General features: G+C 30.2%; 1 long non-coding RNA gene across 1 annotated transcript in view; it reads right to left on the reverse strand.

The window, feature by feature from the left end:
- LOC129225802 (uncharacterized) overlaps window positions 1-19,133 on the reverse strand; it is a 229,288-nt gene that overhangs the window by 93,739 nt on the left and 116,416 nt on the right. The window contains exon 3 of the long non-coding RNA XR_008580750.1: window positions 8,343-8,449. This is a non-coding gene — a long non-coding RNA (uncharacterized LOC129225802). The remainder of the gene's footprint in view (window positions 1-8,342; window positions 8,450-19,133) is intronic.

The raw sequence follows: 19,133 nt of genomic DNA on the forward strand, positions 1-19,133 counted from the left end.
TCAAAGTTACCGTAAATGACCGTATTCACTCGAGTACGGTGCATTTCTCCTTGGGAATATTTATTAAATACTAGTGATACCCGCACGGCTTTGATCGTAATAGAAAAATTAAAAGTTCTTCTGGTTCGCCTGTATATTTACAAATAATGTATGGTGAATTTTTTCGCCAATTGGCTTGTTCCCATGTTACGGTTCCACGTTGTGATAATTTCGTAATTTACTCGTCCATCTTATGATAATTTTGTTCTTAACATTGGAATAGAAAAAGAACCACATCGAATTTTCGTAAAATCGCTTCGAGGCGCACACCCTCATGCTACAAACTAACTTTGTGCAAATTTCATGAAAATCGGCCGAACGGTCTCGGCCCTATGCGCGTCAAAGAGATCCAGGCATCCTACAGACATCCAGACATCCTCCGGACATCCAGACAGAGAGACTTTCAGCTTTATTATTAGTTAAGATTTAAATAGTATAACTGTCAATTTCTAATGGAAAGTCCGAGCATGCATAAGTAGAAGAACTTGTTAACTGTAGGTTTTTCCTGTAAAGTGGCAATAAAATCAAACGAAAAAACTGTATCCTTAGAAGAAATACAGGGTGATTATAAAGTCTTGGATAGATGAAATAAATTTATTTAAAAGTGACTAGTTAAGATTCGTAGATAATTCTTTTCTGATTTTATCCTTATCGCATTCAATTTTTTCCCATTAGTACAATATTGGCTATTGTCATGCAGGTAGCCAAGGAAGTTGTGAGGATCAACCTCCCAGAACGTTTGGTTTTGACGCATATTTTTAATCCCAATATGACAATCAGTATCTATGTAAGGAATGCTACAACCAAACTTTCATCCCCCCAGAAAATAAATTCTGAGCCCACTAGTACATGACGCGAAATTGGAAATCATCTAAGTCTTCCCAGAATCATGTAAGGTGCACACGTTAAAAAAACTTTTTGAGACAAGGAATAAAATAAAAAAAAGAGTTATGTATAGCACAAAAGGAGCTTTTCTCTTAAATAAACATTTGTTTACCAGTTCAAGATTATATAAACGTTCTGTATTTTATGAATCAGGAAAATAGTCAAGAATCTTTGACACTATCTGAAACTAAAAAACAAAATACGATCAATTCATTTACAAGGACTTCTTTATTCGCCGATCAGTCTACCCTTCCTTATTATGGAAAATAGAATCAACCATCAGATGTTTTTTTTTTAATCAGCCAGAAGGAACTTTGCACAAAAAGTATTAACATCTATTACCTCTAGTTAATTAACAGTCCACGAGTTAAAGGAACAAAAAGTATTATAAAAATTCTAGTTACAACTACCTATACCTCAAAGCCAGACAAAGGTAAGTCTCACTATCACTACTTTGGAGGGGAGCGTAAAAACGTTTGTCGAGTGCATACAAAGGTTGGTACTTGTGCTCTGATAACACTGGCAAATAATTGTAATGGATATTATTTTAAAATTGAATTACGATGTTATGCCTCAATGCGAAATAAGATTCTACACACAGTGCAGCCTGGAAATTTCCATTTTGGACGTAACGTCAATCTGGCCCTGAGGAACACACATTTGATTACTTTTTTCTATTATTTTTTCTGAATTTAATTTCATACATAATACTAATAAAGATATAGAGAAGGTGTTCCCAAACATCCCCAATTAGCGGCACCCTTTAAAGATTAAAAATTTTTTGACGGCATCCTCTAGTGTTTAACTATTATATATGCATATATTGATATCATTGACAATTCCCGACACCCTTAGCCTCTCCCTGCGTCACCCCAAGGTGCCGCGGCACACTTTGCCCACCCCAGCTATAGGGATTTAATAAAGAGAAAATAATGTGCATAGAGAAGATTCGTCGTAATGTCTGAATCAGGGTTGGCAAAAACCCGGGTTTTTTTTAAAAAAGCCCATGGACCCAGGGTTTTTTTTTGGGGGGGGGGTTAAATAAAACCCAAAAAACTCCCAACAAAAGCTGGGTTTTTTAAAAGAAATGTGTTTTTTATTTATTTTTTTTTTTTAATTTATTTTTTTAGGGAAAATGTGGGGTACTTGTAGCATATTGTAGCGTAAGTATATGGACAAAGTGCAAAACTGGTCTTGGGGTAAAAAAAGCTGGAAAACTAGTTAAAATTCAGCGTTTTCTGAAGAAAAGTATAAAAAACGACGAAACCGTTTTTTTATACTTTTCTTCAGAACCGTTTGCAAAACCTGTTAATTTCTAAAAAAATTTATCTTGTTTATTCAAGATTTGTGACGTGTTGGGTTGCAGAAAATAATACACATGAAAGCCTTTTAGTTAGAGTAGTTTCCTCTGTACAATCTACAAATATTGAGAAAATCAGACGTGACAGGACTTAGTCAAGATAATTTGAGTTGTTTATTGACCAGTTAACGATAAAAGTTAAATATATATATTTTAAATCTTTGAAGTATTTTTTAATGCTGTTAAGAGTTAAGAAATACTATTAATGTTCAAAATTCATTTTTTTATGTCTATTGTCTGTGGTGAAGAACAAATAAAATAGAAGTTTAAATTGTAAAGGTATTTAAATTAATTAATTTTTTTAAAAACTTCTCAGAAAATTTTAAAAAATCCAAAAGTGGGCTAAATAATGGGTTTTTTTAAATGTTTTTTTTTTTCAAAAAACCCATTGGGTCCAACACAATTGGGTCCTATCCGGCCAACCCTGTGTCTGATTGCATCTTTTATGGGGGGTTTACTTAAAGAATGCCTAGCAATACAAAATTCCCCCTGAAAACTCCCATATACGAAACTAAACGAGCGATATTCGACTTATGCTTCAAAAGTGTGATATTTAGTTGTATAACTTATACGGATATCACCTTTCTTTTTTTTACAATCTTCCATTTTTGGAATCCTGAAAATTGGTTTGAAAATATTATAATATGCTTTAAGCTTACTGCAAAGCAGCTTTTTTTTTTTTTCAATGCTTGCAAAGAGAAACAGAAAACTCCTAATATAAAACTATACTCATAAACAGATTTTATTCCATATTTTATTTACAACGAAACGCTTTCTTACAATTTTGCCCTCTTACGTAGTAAATGCAGCAGCTCTGTGTTAAAAAACAAACATGTCTTGTATATATAGGAATTTTATCGCATTTACAAAAACAGCCCGTCGCAATCCTAGAGACAAGAATATATAAATATATAGACAGATATAGATATATATGAACATAAATTCTTGTTTTGAATGCTACATATCGAGGCTTTCTGTCGCTTCGCCCCCTTGAGAATTTATAATGTTGACTCCGAAATTCTGTTTTCTGAGAAAAGGAGAGAGTAAAAACGATAGAATAAAAGAACGAAAAAAGGAAACTTGAATTTCAATCCCATAGTTACTATTTGGTCTTAGGTACCTATTATTGGATTTGTTCTGTGCTGACGAAAGTGTTTTCGAAATTTAATATTTTTTAAACTTTCATAACGTCAGCGGTTTCTATCATTTTATTTTTGCACGGTTTTATTGAAGGTTCTCGGTCGGCTTTGCCTCTGTGGGAAAAAAATGAATCTAGCATTACTCAAAATGAGACTCATATGAAATTCATCACTTTTATTTATTCTATCAATTTCTTCCTCCGCAGAACGATGATTCTTGAACTAGTGATTCATACATTTGGAGAAGGAAAAATTTAATGCATTTTTTTCTTCGGGATTTCGTTTGGAATCTTTTTACTCAGCAGGAAAGGTTACTAAAAAGTTACTTGGTTTTAAATGTCTTCAGAGAAATCCACTAATATATACCGGTTTCTATTATAGGCTTAGCTCCTCTGTTGTTCTTTACATATTCGAAATTCATTAGCAAAATATCAATTTTTGTTACATAAATGTTGTGTCATACATTTATATACATTATGTACATGATACATAGATGTAATTGTAAAAAAAAATAATAAAATATTTTTACGCTTAATCAGCGTAAAATCTTCAAAATAAATTTAGGAATGAATAGCCTTCTAAATGTCCTATTTTTCCCCATAGTTTAGTCTCATAAATGCTTTCCTAAAAAATCAAAACCTAAATTCTATTTGGGAACCAGAAGTTGCAAATTTTTAAATACTATTTTATTTGTTTATTTATTTATTTATTTATTTATTTATTTATTTATTTTTTGAACATTTTTTTGAGGGTAAACTTTTTTTTTCCTTTTTTTTAAAATTTTTTTTTTAAATTCTTTTTGGCTTTTTTTCTAAGCTTCCTCTTTTTTTTATATTTTTAAGTGTCAATGAACAACATTCAGAGGAATAAAAAAAATAAAGTTAAGGGGAATCGGTACCTCCTATACTGTCAATGGTTATTTCTATAGGTTCATGTACCTTTTTCTGAAAATCTATTAAAGATACAACTATGAAGTTTTTTCTGTACCTTAAGTAGACTCTTTTCTTTATACTTAAGTAAAATTTTATAGTAAGAAAGCTTAGATCTTTTTTTAGTCTGATGTGTAAATCACTGTATTTTTTTCAAAAAATACCATTTTGCAACATGAGATCAGCTCTATAAATAAAGTATTTTTAGAATACGAGAAAACTTTTACTTCAGTACATGCCATTAGATGTATGTGATTGCTGGTAAAAATTTCAAAGCCTCCAAAGTTTCTGAGAAAAAGGAACATTTAGTTCCAAAAATATTATTTCGTGATATTGCAATTTAAAGAGGAAAATCACACCTCATCAAAATATGTTTAAATTTTTTAAAAGCTTTTTTTAACTTACTTCTAATATGAGCACGATGAAGAAGTTTGTATCATTAAAAAGATGAAATTGAGTTTTAAAACACATCAAATTAAAAATAAAAACGAATTTTTGAAACTATTTAGGGTACTGACTCCCCTATGCTTATCAAGCTTTATTTTTTATGTAATAAGCTATTAATTTTTAAGATTTTAAAAATGCATATTTTTAACCTAATTTTCATCGAACATTTGTTGCATGTTGCAAATAATTATCTATATAAGGACTTTTAGAGTTGCTTAACAATCCATTCCTTCAAAATTTGAAATATATTCCTTAAAATTGTGTCATTATTATTTTGAATTCTGAAAACCATTTCAATATTAAGTTGTCAGAGATATTCAAAGTCTCCCACTTGACGTGAAAGTTTCATTTTTATTGGGCTTTCGTGAAAAACCAAGAAAAGGTACTTAGATTGCAATTTTAACACCAGAAGAATCTCGTATATTCAATTGTTGCAGAATTAAAAAAATAAAACTTCAGCATTGAATAGTCATTTTGAAATTTTAACACGGTTTAATGTGAAAATTAAATTAAAACAATTGTAAACAGGTGTGAATACTTTCTAACGTTTCAAAAGTTCTGAGCACTAATGTTTTAATAAACTGAAAACGATAAAACAAATGTTAACTATTAAGGAGACGGAATGATATACTTTTATTACTTTAATGATTTACACTTTTATATCATTATAAATTTGTTAGTTTTCTGTTGTCTAATTTATCTACATTTATGAAGAAATTGGTTTTCAAAGTTTGAAAATGTAAAAAAAAGTGCAGTAACTTACTTCAAGACCTTGAAATATTCCCTTCATTATAGTTTGATGAAGAATTTTTGTTAAAAAAGTATTTTAAACAAAACTTTATTTCCAGATGAAGTTCCAGTTAGTTTAAAGAATAAGGAAAAATTTTGACTTAATTCGTGAACTCTACAAAATTTGTAATTAGTAAAAAAGTGACCTGCTTACATAAAAGTATGTATAAGTAAATTGCGAGGTGCACTACGCCTCTAGAGTAACATAGTGTTAACAAATTTAATTGCGCAGTAACTTATTTTAAGAGCTTGAAATGTTGTGTTCGCAGTCACTTGCTCAAGAAATTTTGGTAAAAGAAGTATTTTTTTTCAAAGTTTTATTCCTAAATTCTACATAGGAGAGGTTCCAAAGTAGTTTAAAAAATAAGGAAAAATTTCGACTTAAATTCCTGACCTCTACAAAATTTGAAATTGGTAAAGAAGTGACCTGTTAACACATAAAAGTTTGCATCCGTGAATTGCGAGGTGCACTACGCCTTTGATCAGGAGTGAAACAGTTTTTACTATTTCAAATGCACAGTAACTTATTCTAAGACCTTGAAATACTCTTTTCACTATCGCTTGATAAATAATTTTTTTGCTGAAAGAAGTATTGTTCACAAAGTATTTTTTCCATTAATTCTAAACTTCAAACAGAAGAGGTTACTTTTTTAGAGTAAAGACAAATTTCGACTTTAATTACTGATCTCTACGAAATTTGAAATTGGTAAATGAGTGACCTCTTAACACATAAAAGTTCACATGCGTAAGCAACGTGGGGCACTAAGCTTTTGATCAGGAGTAACATAGTTTTCATAAATTCAAATGGACAATAACTTCTTTAAAGACCTTGAAATACTCTCTTGATTATTGCTTGATAAATTTATTTTGCTAGAAGTATTTTTTACAAAGCAATTTTTCCATTCTATCTAAAGCTCAAACAGGAGAGGTTCTCCCCTTTTTTAGAACAAAGACAAATTTCAGCTTAAATTACCGATATCTATGAAATTTGATATAGGTAAAAGAGTGTCCTGTTGACACATTAAAGTTCGTATACGTAAGTGACGAGGTACATTACGCCCTTGATCAGGAATAACAGACTTATTAACATTTAAATGTACACTAACTTACCTTACAACCTTGAAATACTCTCTTCAGTATCGTCTTGATAAAAGGATTTTGTTAAAAAAGTATTTTCCACAAAAGTTTATTTATAAACTCTAAACATCAGAGATTCCCTCTTTTTTTATGGAATAAGGATAAATTTTGACTTGATTGCTGATCTCTACAAAATTTGAAATTGATAAAGGAGTGACTCATAAAAGTTTGCATACGTAAATGACGAGGTGCATTACGCCCTTGATCAGGAGTAACAGATTCATTAACATTTAAATGTACACTAACTTATTTTACAACCTTGGAATACTCTCTTCAGTATCGTCTTGATAAAAAGAAGTTTTGTAAAAAAAGTATATTCCACAAAGGTTTATTTACAAACTCTAAACATCAGAGTTTACCCTTATTTTATGAAATTAGGACACATTTTTTACTTGATTGCTTTCCTCTACAAAATTTGAAATTGATAAAGGAGTGCGCTGTTAACACATAAACGTTTGCATTTGCAAAGTACGAGGTTCACTATACCCCTGATCAGGAGTAGAATAGTTTTTACAGATTCCAATGTACGATAAGTTCTTTAAAGCCCTTTAAATAACTCTCTTGATTATCGTTTGATAAATAATTTTTGCTAAAAGAAGTATTTTTCGCAAAGCAATTCTTCCATTATTTCTAAAGCTCAAACAGGAGAGGATCTCAACCTTTTTTAGAACAAAGACACATTTTAATTTGAATTACTGATATCTACGATAATTGAAATTGGTAAAGGAGTGACCTATTAACACATAAAAGTCCGCATACGTAAATGACGAGGTGCATTACGCCCTTGATTAGGAGTAACATGGTTTTTAAAAATTTATATGTACGCTAACTTATTTTACAACCCTTCAGTATCGTTTAATAAGAAAAAAGTTTTGATAAAAGAAGTATTTTCCAGAAAGCTTTATTTATAAACTCTAAACATCACAGGTCACCAATTTTTTTTAATGGAATAAAAAGAAATTTCGACTTGATTACCGATCCCTACAAAATTTGAAATTGGTAAAAGAGTGACCTGTTAACACATAAACGTTTGCATTTGCAAAGTACGAGGTTCACTACACCTCTAATCAGGAGTAGCATTGTTTTTACAAACTCAAATGTACAGTGAAGTCTTTAAAGACCTTAAAATACTCTCTTCACTATCTTTTGATAAAGAAATTTTTGCTAAAAGAAATATTTACTCAAACTTTAATTTCTGAACTCTAAAAGATGAGGTTCCCAATTTTTAAAAGAATAAGGATTCAAATTTCAACTAAAATTACTGTTCTCTATGAAATTTGAAATTTTTAAAGCAGTGAACACTTAACACATAAAGGTCTGTATATATAAGTTACAAGGTTCACTACGCTCCAGCAAATTCAAATTAAATCAATTGCTTTGCGATATTTAAAGGAAAAAGAGTAAATTATAACTCAAAAGCTGTCGAGTTTTAAATCTTAAATTCGAGTAGTTTGTCACCAGTATCTGTATCACATATCTATTTTGTTTTGTTGATTTGATTTTCATTTACGGACATTTTTGTAAAGCGCTTTTAACACTCACTGCTCTTTTGAACTACAAAATTACCGAATATGTATTTTCCTTCTTTTTCAGAGTATGTATAAGAAATTTTCTTACGTTTAATGTCTCGGTAAGTTACATGAGTTCAGTTGCATAGCTTTGTTTCTCGTCGTCGTTTTCCAGAAAATATAGATGCAGCAGGAGCATTTCATCAGTCACAATACCTAAAAAATGTAAAAAAATATCAAAATTTGAGTATTGTGCAAAACAGGCAGCGAAGGAAAACATTCAGTAGCATTAATGCGAAGTGCACGCTAAATCTTGACCACAAACATAGTAAGATCACATCATTCAGAGTTTTATATTAAGAACTGATAAGCAAAAAGACATTAAAAAAGATTTAGTGTAGCATTAAGCTGTACACTAAATTTGAAATCTCAAACGACTATTACATCACATTTAACTTCAGACGAGGAAACTTGAATAAAGTAAGCAAAAATAATAAAGTGATTATCAATTAATTGCCTTTTTTCGCAGTTTGCCTTAAAAAAAGACCCGTTTGATTGAGCATTTCGTTGAATTCTGTAAGACACTTTGTTAAAGGATAAAGTTATTTTAAAGTTATTTAATACACATGCTTACATATTATTGTCAATGCAAAAAAGCTTTTAGCACTTGGGTTTTAAAAAGTAGTAAGAAACAGTACGTATTTTTTACTTTCTGCTATACCATTCGAATAATTTTTTTTAATGACATTCTAAAAATTTTAAATAAAAGAAATGTGTACACTAGGTTTTGTAGCAGCGCTCTTAGTTTAAACTTCATCGGATATAAACAGGAATGATAAACTGATGGCATTTAAACGTGGAAGAAACAAAAATATATTTTGAGTTAAAAAAGCAAAAACATTTAAAGTGAAGCGTTCTGTAGTTAAAGTGCGTTTGCCAGAATACGAACTAGCTAAAAGTCACGTCTAATGTAATCTTCATCACTGAGGAACACATTTCTGAAATTCTTAATTGGCTTACAATAAATAAAATGTGTTTAAATGAACATGTTCATATTTTGAAAAACTTCATTGTAAAAAAAAATCACATTACAGTTCGAGCATCAATAGGAATTTTCATGCATATGTACAATTTTCATTGTTGAACTATTTTAAGGTTTCAGATTCCTACCATCAAACGTTTTCCCAAAAGATATTGCATACAACTTTTACAACTGTCATCTTCAATAAATCTTGCCGCAAAAATATTTTTTGAAGAATATTCTATGTCGTAGAAAACATTTAGTTGAATTTCAAACGCTTGAAAAGCGGTTAATAGTGTTCAAAAGCGTTGGCTACAAACTAGTTGAGCATGAGTTCTATTTCAGTTAATAATATGACTGTATATTGAAAAATAACTTAAGGAACACTGCTGGGTAAATTCTATCCAAAGTTTTCCAACTACATAATTAAAGACAACAATGAGAAAATCTTACACAATATTCCTGCTATAAAGTAAAAATTTAGCAATACTGCATTCGTGAAACAATATCAAATTAATAATAACTCAGTTTAAGTTTTTAAAACAATAATTACATAACAATTTTAAGCACAATAAGAAACATTTGAAAAAATTGTGCAAAAATATACTTCTAAGTATTGAGCAACACTTTGCATGATCACTTAAATGAGAAATATTTTCTTTAATTTCTGTGTTGATAAAATGTTTGAACTAAATTTCATTGAAACTGATTATTATTTGCATTTTTCCTCAACTTATAGCATTAAAAATTTTACTTATTTGCATTCAGTTTGGAGTTAAAAAACTGTAGGTACTTGATTTTGTTGCTTACTTTACGTGGGAATAACGCTATGTATTTCTTTTAGGGAAAGGCAAAATTTCTTATCTTATATGTTTAATGAGTCAATTTTCGTTCTTTGAATGTATTATTAGCTAATCTTCACAGTCAAATAACAACGAAAACGCATAACCATTCGCATATCTTTTTTTCTCTTAGTATAGTCTATAGTTCGTATTGTATTGCTTGCTATTCCTTTAGCAAATCTTTTACGGTAAAAGACATGCTTACTTATACTTTACCTCTAAATTAAATTCAAACTTTTTTTTGTTTAATACGTTTTGTAAGTTCTTTTTAATGATATTAAGAGAGAATTCGTCATAACTACAGTCAATTAGGGCTACTTTGAGCGATGTGGGTGCTTTGCCCCACTTCCTTTGTTTGAGTGCATTTGAATTCAAATGAAAATGTAAAAGGCCTAAATCTGCACTCTGCAGGCTAGGTTATGTATTAAATCAATCTTGTGGTTTCAAGTTTACAAAAGAAGTTGATTACACTGCCAGTGGCGTAGCTAGACCCGACTTTCGGGGGGGGTTACTTCTTATATATATATATATATATATATATATATATATATATATATATATATATATATATATATATATCATATATATATATAATCGCTTGGAATTTTTCCCTTTTCTTCTTTTTTTTTCTTTCTCTTCTCTCTTCTTTTTCTCTTTTTTTTGAGACTAACTTTTCGGGGGGGGTTTTTGTCCCCAAAACCCCCCCCTTAGCTACGCCCCTGTACACTGCACAGTTCATACTCTAACGTAAAAGTTCTGAAGTTATTGTTTCGGTGCAGTTTTGAACTGGAATGCTGATTTGAAATTGCTGTAAATTCTCAGACTAACATTATCCAAAAGCAAAGATATTCTATGCAATTTAATAAATGATAAAAATCTGGGGATGCTATCAAATTAGGGTTAGTCATTTTGCCGGAAAAAAGACGGTATTTCTGCCAGGTCAGCACCAAAAACGTTTAAAAAAAAAATGGTAAAAACCAGAAAAAGCTGTAAAATTGCCTGCATTTTTAGAGAACAGAAGAACAATGTACTTTTTGACGCACTTCATTTGATACTTAAAACACAACAAACAGTTGCTATTTATTTGATAGATAAAACAATTTAAAACAAAGCTCGAACAAAAATCGAAATAGGTTAATAAAATAAATAACATCAAAAAACATAAAACGTGTTTTATGTACAGAATTCAGTACAATATAAATTAGCGTATAATTTTCATTAACAAAGTTATAGCTTAATAGAAGTTTTACTGTTATTTTTTCTTCATATTTCTATTACATATTGATTAAGCATAGTTTTTTTATTTATATTATTCTGATAGAATAGTACAATAGATAATCTTCTCTTTTAAAAACTAACTAAAAGACACTTATTTGTTTGTTAACAATTTTGATTGTTTAACAGTTTACACCAAAGTCGTGAGTTATTTCAATGTTAATAACTCCCCACTACCTCATGTGCTGCATTCAAAGTATCAATTAAAGATGTACTTTACGAAAACAGTTATAAATTTACCATTTAGATTACTGTTTTAATGATAAATTGAATAATATAATTTTAATAACATAGATATTATCATTTAAGAGATAAAATTACTTAAAATAAAGCTATAGCTGCAGTTTATCCCTCTAAATAAAGCAGATCTATTTTTGCCACACTGGAAAAACGTATTTTGATAGTACGGTTTCTTTCATGGATTTTTACACCTTCAGAAAAAATGTGCAAACCACATGAAATAAAAATAGAGAATTTTTAATCAAATAGAAATTTATTTATTTGTTGGTTTAAAGATGCACTAATTTATTTTTCATCATATTTCTCACATAGCTCACAGGTTAATACTTCATTTTAAATATTTTCTAAAATTATTATTTTTTAAATGTTTTGTAACTATACTATTATACTTTAGAAGTTTTTCTTCAGTTTTATGCTAATAAATGCGATAATGCTTTTAAAATGTGGAGTTAAAAACAGAAACAGTGTAGAAATTGCTTGTTACACTGAATGTGCGAGTTTTCATTTCGCTTGAATCAAATTTTCAATAAACAATGATGGAGTATTTTTTGAAAAAGTCTTGCTTCGTCTACAACTATGAAGAACTTATTTGTGCAACAACAAGTAAGAATTTTCTCTTTAGCTCCCATAAATTTTGTAACATTATTTGGTTCTAACATTTGACACGCACCATCTAATTTATTGCGATCTCCAAATTACATTATGATGTACGCATTTAAGTAATTTTAAGCGCGACTAAGTTCGTAAAAAATGTTTTGATAGTTTAAAAGAAGTGCAAGACAAATGTTAGTCGCAAATATTGCTTTGTAGTACTTGTTTCATTTGCTTCGGTGTACTACAACATAGTTTTAAAGTACTAAAAGCACTAAAAATTTCAATGAAATAAAAACGAAGAATATATTTACTTTGGATTCATGAAATTTTCTTTCTTTCACAAAATCATCAATTGAACTCTTTTGATGTTGATTGTTACTATGACACCATTTAGTAGTGAAGGTTACTTTTAGAGATTACAAATAACATGGCTGCTAAGTATAAATTCATAGAACTTATCAGTGTTCCTAGGCACAACCTCTATATAATCCGATATAACCCAGGAGTTCCAAAACTTTTCCAAATCATGGCACCCGAACCATTAAAATATTCTCAAGTAACCCAAATTATTAATCTCTATTAGTGATTGCAATACCAGTATACAGGTATTCCGGATACCGGTATTCCGTGCTATTTTGCAATTTCCTAATACCGGTATTAGCTGAGGTAATATACCGGTATTTTTGGTATTAGCTGAAAATAGTAAAATGTTTTAAATTTAAGAATTTTCAATTTAACTTATTAGATATCAGCTGTTATTTTTCACGAACATTTCTCTTTTGTTGAGACAGTACCAAAATCAATCCATTGATGCATAGATTTGGCTTCAAAAGAGCGAACGTGTAGAATATCCATTAATAAAAGTAGAGTAAATATTACTAATGGATATTTTCATCACTGAATGGTGTGATGAATTGCATTTTCTTGCCGTGTGTATACACCATGTTTTTAGTTTTTCAATTTCAGTGATCAGCGTAATTATGAATATATTTGTAATGTACTATAAGTAATGTGTTCCAACCATCAATTGTATCAATACTTTATGATATATTTTTTTTTAATATTTGGCTCGACTGCATTGAATTTTGAGAAAAACCTTGTAGTCATCGTAATTTGTTTTCAACGAAATTGGTGTTCTGTCCTGTCTTGCTATTTAGCTGTATACTTGGAGATATAATATTTAGCAGTTTTATAGTTCCTTGAAAATTTGCATAAAGAAAAAGCAAACCTAACTGGAAAATATTTTAAGATATTTACATAATCGTTAAGAATTGTGAAAGAAGACCATAGCCAATAATAAAAACAAAGATTAAATTTGTTTAAATTCATCGTAAATTTCGAAAAAAAGGGCAAATGAAAAGCAAACTCAAACCGATTTTTATGAAGAGGAAATCCTTAAAGATGATGTTAATATTAAAAATGAATTCTCTCTTAAAGAAAAGTTACAAATTAAAAAAAAAGTACTACGCACAATACAAGCAAACGTACAATACAAAAAAAAAATGCTTTATCCAAAACCAGTACGCAAGATATCGAATTATTTGCAGATGAAGGACTTCAAGGAAATTAGAGGACATGTATCGCACATTATGAATAGTACTAGCTACCTGCGTAAATTCAGAAAGAGTATTTTCACCTGCAGGAAAGTTGAGCACTCCAGACTTGAAGACAATTCATGAAATGCATTATTTTTACTACTGTTGATTTTTTATTATGACATTTGTTTCTTCATTTTATATTTATTCACAATACGGTTTCATAAATGCTACAATTTTTGTACAAAATTGTGAAATGTGGTATTGAAACAAAAGGTTTTCATGCAATTTTTGAAAAAATTCAAATACCGGTATTAATACCAGTATTTCGGTATCACGTTTTAAAAATACCGAATACCCTAATCTCTATTATACATAAATATTTATCTGTCCATACATATGTATATATATGTATTTATTTGTTTGTATAAAAATAGATCTGTAAATACGTACGTAGGGGTAAATAGTTAAATATATTTAAATACTTCTATCATTTTGCGGAAAATATCAGAAATTATTGTATGTGTTTCAAGAAACAAGGACTTTTGAAGATTCTAAATATTGTGGAATGGTACTTCGTGTATCTTTTTTCTTTTAAGTGAAACATATGAAACCGGGTGAGACTTTGGTGAATAACCATTACACTTTTTTCTAATTCCTGTTATTAGTTCGCATTCTCTCTATATTTATATTCTTGTCCAAATTTTCAATTATTATTAAAATTATTTCTATTCATCCACTCAACTTCAAAAACATTTTTTGAACTTGTATTGGATGATACTTGATGTCAATACAGTTTTTTCAAACATTAACTCATCATTTAAATTTAATTTCGGTTTTGGACCTTAATATTGTGATTCTCTCATATGTATATACCTATTTACATTATTTGCAATTATTTAATAAAAAGTAACTGAAACAAAAGTTTTCTTTGCTTTTCTAAGTAGAACTTTATTTAGTTTTATATTACTTGTTGTTTAATTAACGAAAAGAAAGTTGATATCGTGGAAACTTCACGGCACCCTTTGCCTATCCCTGCGGCCCCCCAGTGTGCCACGGCAGCCAGTTTTGAAACCCATGAATGGCCAGTTTTGACTATGTTTTTTTTCACTAAAGCTTTAAAACAAAACAAGAAAATAAATAAATAAAGTGACATTAAGAGAAGAAAGAAATTAAAACGTCAATCATTCAGAACTAAGCATAAAACTAAACGTAAAGCATATGCATTCCATTAGCCCTAACGTAAAAAGCGCGATATTCAAAAATGCCATACTGAGTGATGCCGCAGCACAATGAGGAATAGGCCGCTCTCTCAAAAGAAATAAACTCCGATAAAGGTTCGTGAAGGTGTTTCCACCTGTTAAGGTTAAGGAGGGTTAGGTTTTTGAAGGAAAAAAATGGCACTTGCCTTTTCTCTCCCTTTGCGGAAGTTGTGGTGCTTCCGGCTTGCTTTTTTGCTCCTTGCCGCGGATTGTAGAAATGGTATACATTTTTGGCAGTGACCTACATTTTATTTTGCTCGGCAGGAAAAATAACGTCACATTATCATGGGCACGGGGCACAAAACTTTTGGATGGCCCCGAATTTGTTACAAATGTTTTAACTAACAGTAGAAATTTCATACTGTACTACAGCAAGGTGTAAATAAAATCACGAAAGAATATTTCTCCTTAAAATAATATCTTTCGCAAATCCCATGACTGCTTCTGGCTCACCACCATATATTTACATTATTATTACATTCAAAACCTGTAGATATAATGTATGCTTTTGATATTTACGTCGTATTACAGCCATGCAAAATATGACGACCTCTATATTATATTGCAGACTCATCATTATATTCTTTTTTATCGTAACTTATAATATAGTATAAAGAAAATACTAGCGTATCATATTCTAATGTACGATATTTGGCCTGTTTGAGGTAATATGTAAGTATCCAAATATGTTTTACCTCAATTGTAGTATAAATTGAAGGGGGAGGAGGGAGGTATTACATAAAGTTCGTGCCCAGTGACTTTAAATGTTATAATCGGGGCTTACAAACAATAAGGTAAAATACTTATTAAATAAAATTGCCTGAAATTAAGGAAGTTACCATTCTATACGCTTTTTGGCCCCAACTTTTGCACTTTCATCAGATGACTCATTGAAAAAATAAGAAGAAGAAAAAATAACTCCATGTGAAAATTTAAATTACAAGTATATTTTTCTGTAGCTTTAATGAAGAAAGGTGATTTGATCTTTGTAGGAACTTTTGTCCCCAGTAAGGCTAACTCTGAAAAAACGCAAAAAAAAAAAAAATACTATCTGACGAAAAGAAGTTGAGAATTTCTTTATTGGCAGTACTTAAACTTTTTTTTTAAGAATAACATACAGTTACCCAGATAGTTTCATAAGTTTAAAGAATTTGTCTCAGAAAAGATGCTACCGTTACAAATGCAGAAAAGTGGAAGGTGAGGTTGTTGCTTTGAAGTACATAATTATAGTTTTCCTGTTTATTTCCTATACATTATGCAAATTTAGCGCAACTACCACTAAAAGCACACCCATGCTCTACAACGAAACAATAGCAAAATCAACTTTTTAACTGAGTACAATCCGCCTAGGCTTTTGAACCATTAAGCACAAAACAGGTAAACCGGTAGCAGAAATTGCGCAGCATAGTTGTGAGCGCTGCAAATTTATCTTAAAACTCGCCAGTTAACATTCGTCGAGTTTAGTTCAGAGAGAAAAAAAAGTACAAAAAAGAATCAATAAACATATTTTAAATTAACAATGTTTCAATAGAAGCATGCGTTTCCCTTCAGTCTTTTTTTTTTTTTTTTTTTTCGATTTGTGTTTCGATGGCTGTACAGATTTTCGGGATCAATAGCAATATTCTTCCTATTTTGTCTTCTCCATGAATTAGTATAAACCTATATTGAGTCGAAGTCATGATGATGAGATTGACTAAGAAGTCTGGAGCCTGGAGACTATATAAGATGCTACCATCCAAGAGCCCATGCCCACTACCAAAAAGAAAAAAGAGCTCCAAGAATGACTTGGCAGTCAAAAATGTGTTCTGGAGTTAACTGGGTTTGCGGACAATTTCTGCAGATTGGATAGGTTTTTAAAGTACTGTCTAGAGTCACTTTCCTGCCTTTAAAATGACTTGTACGAAGTCATTACAAATAACAAGTTTCTAGGGCAGTAAAGTTTTGGAATGAAAGGATTTTTAAAGCCCGACTCGGGAATTTAACACAGAAACCTTCTAATGTCATGTTAAAAAGACATTTTTGGACGCATTACAAAACAGTCGCGCACACTTGATATGATTATATTTACTCTGCTTTAATGGCTTAAATATTTAAAGATGTTTGCAAATTTCTGAAAATTGTATTGATTGAAAAATATGGAATGCCTTTCAACATCTTAAGCGCGTGCCTACAAATATTTTTCTTATCAATAATGTTTCGTTGAAATTACTAATTGACAGTGATAAATAAGTCAGATATGACCGCATTTTCACTAAATAAACAATAAAGAGTAAATTGAAAGACGTAACTTCATTTAAATTAATTTTCCTTTTTGAGCTTCTTGTTTTCACTAAGTATCTTGCATTAAAGTTCTTTAAATTTCAAAATGTAAATGTTTTAATTATTTATTTATTTATTTACTGTTTTCATGCATTCTAACTTTAAATAATAGTGAGATGTTTGAAAATTCAAATTGTGCTTGAATGTAATATTTTTTTTTTTTTTGTTACAGTAAATAGGCCATCTCATACAAATTGTAGTTTGTGAAATTGATGTCGCAAACCGATAGGGAAATACTACAATTAGGAAATTATCATTAAATTAAAGTTCAAGAAATATAATACGGCAAGAGTTTTGACTTAAAAAAAAACTTTCTACAGAACATTGTCCATCAAAAGCGAGTGCAGAGTCTCCAGCTGAAACCTCCTGTTTGAGTTCCAAAAGCTTAAAAATTTCTTCTACAAATGAATGAAGCTTCCTTTTCTTCTTCTTCTTCTTCTTTTTTTTTTTTTTTTTTTTTGCTCAATTAGCCTTAATTGGCGACTATTTCAACCATTCAATTTAATGTAAGCATTTCCTGGAAGAATAGAGCCTGATTACACCAATAAATCACTACACTATTCTATCCGAATTATATGACATCATCAGTCATTCAATGCAAATGTAAGCCATAATTTTCATGTTTTAAACTGTCCCTTACATATTTAGAGGCTCATTCAACTCGATTGGGTTCGATTTAATTGAATTCTATCAAACGTAGTGAAACGGTAACGTAGTGAAAATTTTCCTTCTGGGTGGAGAAAAGCGAAACTTTTGGCTGCGTAATTTTTGCAAAATTTCTGGTAGATGCAATTGATCGTATTTGATTCGATCAAATTCTGTTACAGTTGAATAAGCCTCCTAATTAGTTTTATTTTATCTGTTTTAGTAAAACGGAAGAAATACTCTTATGGTATTGTGTAGTTTTTTCAAAATTTAGAAGAAATAGTTATGGAATCTATTTAAAATTAATTATGACATTGGTTCGAAACTATCCCGTCATTTAGGATCACTTAGAGCCACGTTAGAAATGGGTTGCGAAATAAATCACTTCGATCAAAAAAAAAAGGCCGCTTCAAATCCGAAAAATAGAATTTCTAACCGCTTAAAAATTCCCTGATTTTACTCATCACTAGTGAAACGTCAGAGGATTTTGAATATTTGTAATATTGTGGCGAACATTCGGCGAACGACGTTAAAATCGCAATTTACGAATCGTGATTTCAACAACTACAAAAACATCAACTATGCTAAAACGTTTGTAAAATCTCAAGTCAAATGTACTCTAAAGCATTTGTTTATCTTACGTCAAATATATTAAAACATTTGTTTACCTTAAGTCAATTACGCTATAACATTTGCTTGAGTCAAATACTACATTCGTTTACCTTAAGTCAAATAAAAAACAGTTGAACAGGGCAAAGGTATTCATCCTCCATTGCTCATAGTTTTCCCGAATGACTGTAGCTAATGCGACACAGTCTGAATTACTGTAGTAAGTTATACTAACGATGTAACGCGGTATTGAAATACTAAAATAGTTTTGCTCCATACTTCGAAGTTTTTTCAATCAGTGCTGTAGTGAAAAATTAACAAACCTAGAATGTGGTCGTTTCCAAAATTTTAAAAGCATTTTTTTCTGAAAGAGCATGCTTAAAAACATAGAATCTGACCATTTTTTAATAAATTTGTTTACGTTTAATATTAAAAAAAAATACTTAAATCGGAGCGCTTTTATTGTTTACGGTTTCTGCCGATGACATCACAAATGATGAAATGCCATTCACAGTGCAAAATATTTAATTCGCATCTTTACTCACGTGTATTGGCAAC

The sequence above is a fragment of the Uloborus diversus genome, chromosome 7 (genome assembly GCF_026930045.1).
Source record: "Uloborus diversus isolate 005 chromosome 7, Udiv.v.3.1, whole genome shotgun sequence".
In the NCBI taxonomy this organism is placed as follows: Eukaryota; Metazoa; Arthropoda; class Arachnida; order Araneae; family Uloboridae; genus Uloborus; species Uloborus diversus.